The sequence below is a fragment of the Spermophilus citellus genome, assembly GCF_964194105.1.
Source record: "Spermophilus citellus genome assembly, chromosome: 9".
Taxonomy (NCBI): domain Eukaryota; kingdom Metazoa; phylum Chordata; class Mammalia; order Rodentia; family Sciuridae; genus Spermophilus; species Spermophilus citellus.
In genome coordinates, this window is record NC_138191.1 from 7,840,583 (window position 1) to 7,846,582 (window position 6,000).

Below are 6,000 nucleotides of genomic sequence, written 5' to 3' on the forward strand. Positions count from 1 at the left end.
TGGCAAGATAAATTGTAAAAGAAAACGTGTGAAAGAAAAACAGTTTTAGATTGAAGGCTAATATTTTGGGAGTGTGTGTGTGTGTGTGTGTGTGTGTGTGTGTGTGTGTTTCCTTCCCAATAAGGAAAATTTCCAAGGATCAAATGTGAGAAACAAAAAAAGGTGAGATGCCAAGGGGAAGATAATAATAATAATTTTAAAAAATGCCTGAAAACTATGTTACAAACTAAAAAAAAGTTCTTTTAACTTTTTGAAAAAATAATTTATTGACATACTTTCAATTAAAATATTTAAACGTGCAGTTTGATAAGTTTTGAAACTTATGCACACATGAAACTTAAGTACAATCAAGATAATAACATATTTATTACCTTGAAAAATTTACTTTTGCTCCTTTTTAATATCCTCTCCCAATCCTTCTCCCTAGACTTCTTCTCTACTCTTGGTCCCCAGGCGATAACTGTTCATGCTTTTTTTTTTTTTTTAAAAGAGAGAGTGAGAGAGGAGAGAGAGAGAGAGAGAGAGAGAGAGAGAGAGAGAGAGAGAGAGAGAGAGAATTTTCAATATTTATTTCTAGTTCTCGGCAGACACAACATCTTTGTTGGTATGTGGTGCTGAGGATCGAACCCGGGCCGCATGCATGCCAGGCGAGCGCGCTACCGCTTGAGCCATATCCCCAGCCCCCTGTTCATACTTTTTTTGTATGACTTCTATTACTCAGCATAAATATTTTCAGATTCATCTATGTCATTGAGTATATTTACTTTGTTGCCGAATGGTATTTTAAATATTTTCATTCCTGATTGCTTACTGCAAGTACATGGAATTACAATTATTTTTGTATGTTGATCTTAAATCTTGCAATCTTATAAACCCAGTTCTTAGTTATAGGGTGTATTTTGTTGATTCCATCAGATTTTCTATATAAATGATTGTGTTATCCAAGAATAAAGAGAGTTTTATTCCTTTTTTTTCTAGTATGCATTCATTTTATTTATTTTTCTTATCTTATTGCACCAGCTAGAACCTCCAGTGCAATGTTGATAGAACTAGGAAGAACAAATACCTGTTTTTGTTCTGATCTTAGGGGGGAAGCATTTTTTTTCATTGTTAAATATAATGTGATCTGTAGATTTTTCATAGATGCTTCTCTATACCTAGTGTGTTGAGAGTTTTTTCAAGAATAGGTGTAGTGCTGGGCTGTAGCTCAGTGGTAGAGCATTTGCATACCACACAAGAAGTCTCGAGTTTGATCACCAGCCCTGGGTGGTGGTGGGGGGTAGGCTCTGAAGAACAGATATATCTTATCAAATTATTTTTCTTTATTAATTGAGATTATTATTTGGTTTTTCTTCTCTAGTCTTTTTGAGCTGAGCTTGAATTTCTGGGATAAACTCTACTTGGTCATGATATAGATGTAAGTATATGTAAATTTACCTTGTATGTTAGTTTTAGATTTGATTTATTAAAAGTTTGAAGAATTTTTGCATTTGTATATTTGAGGGATATAAGTCTATTGCTTTTCTTTTCTTATAATATCTTTGTCTGGTTTTGAATCATGCTGGCCTTGTAGAATGAGTTGGAAAGTTTACATCTTCTTAAATTTTCTGTAATAATTTGTGTGGAATTGGCATTTATTTCTTCTTTAAATATTTTGTAGAATACTCCAGTAAAAGGTCTGTAGTGTTTTACCACTGAGCCACATTCCCAATCCTTTTTATTATTTTTTTATTTTGAGACAGGTCTCACTGAATTACTGAGGGCCTCACTAAATTGCTGAGGCTGCCTTGAACTTGTGATCCTCCTGCCTCAGTCTCTTGAGTTGCTGGGAATAGGGAGAGTACCATCATACCTGGCTTCATGGGAAAGTTTTAAACTATAAATTTGATCTTTCTTTCATACATATAAGTCACAGACTTATATGTATGAAAGAAAGATCAAATTTATAGTCTATTATGTTACTTATATTTTTCTTGATAGATTCAGTGTTTCAAAGAACTTGTTCATTCACCTAAGTTATTGAATATAACATCAGAAACTTGTTTATAATAGTCCCTCTTTATCTTTTTTATGTGCATAAAATCTGGCATCTCCTCTTTCATTTTTGATATTTGTAATTTTTTCTCCCAATCTGACTAAAGGTTTATACATTTCATTGATCTTCTCAAATAACTAACTTTTTTGCCCGGCACAGTGATGCATCCTATAATCCCAGCAGCTCAGGAGGCTGAGGCAGGAGAATAACGAGTTCAAAACCAGCCTTAGCAAAATCGAGGTTCTGAGCTGCTCAGTGAGATCTTGTCTCTAAATAAAATACAAAAAGGGTTGGGGATGTGATTCAGTGGTCAAGTGCCCCTGAGTTCAATCCCCCATACCAAAAAAAAAATCAACTTTTTTTTATATTTTGTATAATTTTATTTAAATGAAAACGAATATGATGACAGACACAGGTCAAGTGACTAATGGGAATGGAGAGAGGTGGACGAGGGAAACTTTCGAAGACGATGGGTACTTCACTACCTTCATTGTGGTGATGGTTTCAGGGTGTACATGTCATGATTCATCAAATTGTACATTTTACTATGTGCAGTTTATTTTATGTCAATTATACCTCAATAAAGGGGGGGAGGAAGAACCTCTTGGTTACTGAAATCAGCAAATGACTCCAAGATGGCTTTAGTTGTAGCCTGTCCCTCTTATTTCCGGCCTGTCCTTTGTTGTTCTTTGTTTTTGCAGTGCTGGGGATAGAACCTAGGTCCTCCCCACGCTAGGCAGGTGTCCCCACTGAGCCACAACCCTAAACCCATCCTCTGTTTTAAGAAGTTGTACAGACTTCCCTCTTTTCTTCCAAGTTCATGTCCAAATGTTTTCATCAGGTGGATCTTCAGGGCAGCTCAGCTCCTCTACTGGCGGCAAGTCTCCCTCCTGTTTGAAGACAATGCTAGATTCTCCTTGAGTTCCTCTCATGTTACCCCATCTCACTCAAAATCCCCTCAGGTGAGCACGGGTAAGCTCCTAACCAGATCCCCGAGCCCTTGTGTTTGCCTTCCCCCTCCTTCCTCAGGACATTCCCTCTGTCCAGATTCTGTGTCCCCTGTTATACACCCTTTTCTTCCTTTTGACAGGGGGTCTGGAAGTGTCACTTCAGGACCCCAGGTCTCTTCAGCTGCCCAGATTCCCTCCCTCGACTCCCACCAGAGATCATACCCATCTTTTTCCCTAATAAATCACCCTAGTGAGGAGCACTCTCTTTCCCCTCAAACACTACGGTTTTGTTGTTTGTTCCTGATGCAGGGTCTCACCAGTGTCACAGACGTCCTGAAGTCCTGGGCTCAACTGATCCTCCTGCCTCAGCCCCCAGAGTACCTAGGACTCTAGGTGTGCACCATCACACCTGGTTTGACCTCTGTAATTCTTCCTACCTTTATTACTAACGTAAACCCAATAACGACTAGCATTTGAGCTCAGCGTCTGAGGTTCCATTTTCTCCATTCAACCCCTGAAAACCAGGCCATCTCTGAATGGCCCACAGCACTAGCACAATGCCTCATACTCTACAGACGAACAGTAAATACTTGGCAAATAAATCAATGAACATATGCTGGAGTGGAAATCCATCAAGGAAATGCAAGTGTTTGGGAGAGAGGGCCTCACCCTCGTGAAGACCCACAGGGGCCAGCCGCCCAGCCTTGGATGCACTGGACTGAAATCCAGTCAGTCACCACAACTGCTTAGAAGTATCCATTTTGAATCTAAATGTTAAGCATGCTTTGCTTCAAGAGACCACGACAAAAATGTGAGCACTGTTGTCTCTACAATAGTTACAAGGCAGCATTCTTCTTTAAACTCCAACTTTGGAAGGAGAAATATCTATGAAGTTGTCGTTGCAGATGTGTTCTTTCTCCTGTTAGGCGCACAACCTTTCAAGTGAAGATATCCAGAACATCTGTTCTAGGACTTTTTCTCATTCACTTTATAGATGTATTCTTTCATTTAAAGCTGGGTGGTGGTCCACACTCATAATCCCGGTGACTAGAGAGGCTAGAGCAAATTCAAGGTCAGCCTGGGCAACCAAGGAAGGCCCATGTTTCATAAAAACATTGCAGTGTGGACCCCCATGCCTCGATGAGTCCTTCTTCCCTGCTCCTTTGATAAAGTGCAGGGCAGGCAAACTTGGCCTTCTTTGGTCCCCAAGAACTTTTCCAGGCTGCTGCCCCATAAAGCAATGATGATAAGCACCCCTTTCCAGAAGAGGGTTCAAGATCTTCCAGAACGGTGAGTGGACTTAGAAGGAAAAGGATATATGCGTGGGATTTCACATTTACTGCATCTCCCCAAGTCGGTAACTGAGGTCAATCACAGAAAGACACCTTCTGTGACAAAGGGGAGCGGACCTTTAGGTTGACAGATATAAACAGGAGTTCCAATTATTTTCGCAGTTTAATTTGATTTTAAGTATGTTTCACAGGCTGAATAACAGTTTTTTTTTTTCCTCCCCAAGAAGAAAAATTTAAACACAAATATTCACAGGCGACGCTAGGTCAACAGTCCTACAGTCTTTTCCATTCACAAGTAAAAAGGAAACATCGATCGTCCTTGGATGCTACTTCCGAACTTTAAAAATCAACTTTTTAATTTGCTTTTTCTGATACTTTTTCACTGATTTTTGAACAAGTTTTTATTGTTTCCTTTCTTCTGTTTTTCCTTTAGATTTCATTTGTTTTCTTTTCCAAGTTTCTTACTGGTGAAGCTGAAGTCATTCTTTTTTTAAAAAAATAAAATTGTTCTTTTTAGTTATATGTGACAGTAGAATGTTTTTTGACATATCTTACATATATAACTTCCCATTTTTTGTGGTTATACGTGATGTGAAATTATACTGGTCGTGTATTTATCCATGAACATAGGAAAGCTATGTCTGATTCACTCAACTGTTTTCCTCGTCCCCCTTGCCTCCCCTCCACTCTCCCCTGCCCAATCCCATGAACCTCCATGCCTCCTCCCCACTTCTTTTCTAAATAGGGATTTTCACATTATTGTTTTACCTTCATCCCACAAGTTTTTATTTCATTTTCATTCATTCTAAAGTCATGGGTGTTTTAGAAGTGATTACATTTTTAATTTTGAGATATCTTTCTCTTATTAATTTCTAGGTTAATTACATTGTGGTTAGAAAACATATTTTGTATGACTTGAATCTTGCAAATTTATCGGCACTTATTCTATGGCATTGAATATGATCTCTCTTAATAAATGTCCCATGTGTTCTGCTTTTGGGTGACATGTCCTATAAGTGTCAGTTATGTCATTGTATTTGATAGTATGGTTCAAACCTTTTGTAGCCTTATTGAATTTCTCATACCTATCCTATCAGAGATGGAGTGGGGGAAGTTTGAACTTTTAAACTATAATTATGGATCTGTCCATTCCTTCTTTCAGTTCTATTTTGCTTCTTATGTTTTTAAGATTTGTCAATAAATACCTCAATGGTTAAGGTTTTTATATTCTCTCGCTGAATTGATTCAGATAATTATGAAAAACTATCTTTGGCCCTGATAATATTCTTTGCTTTGAAGCATGCTTTGTATGATATTAATATTGCAACTCCAGCTTTCTGTAAATTAGGCTGAACACAGTACATCTTTTCCCAACTTTTTACTTTTAATTAATTTGTGTCTTTTTGTGTCTTTCTTTCTTTCTTTCTTTCTTTTTTTTTTTTTTTTTTTTTTTTTGTATCAGGGAATGAACCCAGGGGTGCTTTACCATTGTGCTGCATCCCCTTTTGATTTTTCACTTTGAGATAGGTCTTGCTAAGTTGCTGAGGCTGGCTTCCAATTTGTGATACTCCTACCTCCTGAATCACTGGGATTACAGCATGCACCATGGCACCCAGATTATTTATGTCTTTATATTTAAAGCAGGTTTCTGGCAGGAAACTTATAGGTTTTGTGTTGTTTTGTAATACTGAGGATTGAAGTCAGGCCCTCTCAAACACTAGGC

The 6,000-nt window shown here is 37.9% G+C and overlaps 1 long non-coding RNA gene across 1 annotated transcript; it reads left to right on the top strand.

The window, feature by feature from the left end:
• The first annotated feature begins 1,287 nt into the window (after window positions 1-1,287).
• On the top strand, window positions 1,288-3,609 carry LOC308655427. The gene is made up of 3 exons (XR_014023476.1): window positions 1,288-1,417; window positions 2,877-2,997; window positions 3,295-3,609. It is a non-coding gene; the product is annotated as an uncharacterized lncRNA (long non-coding RNA).
• The last annotated feature ends 2,391 nt before the right edge of the window (window positions 3,610-6,000 follow it).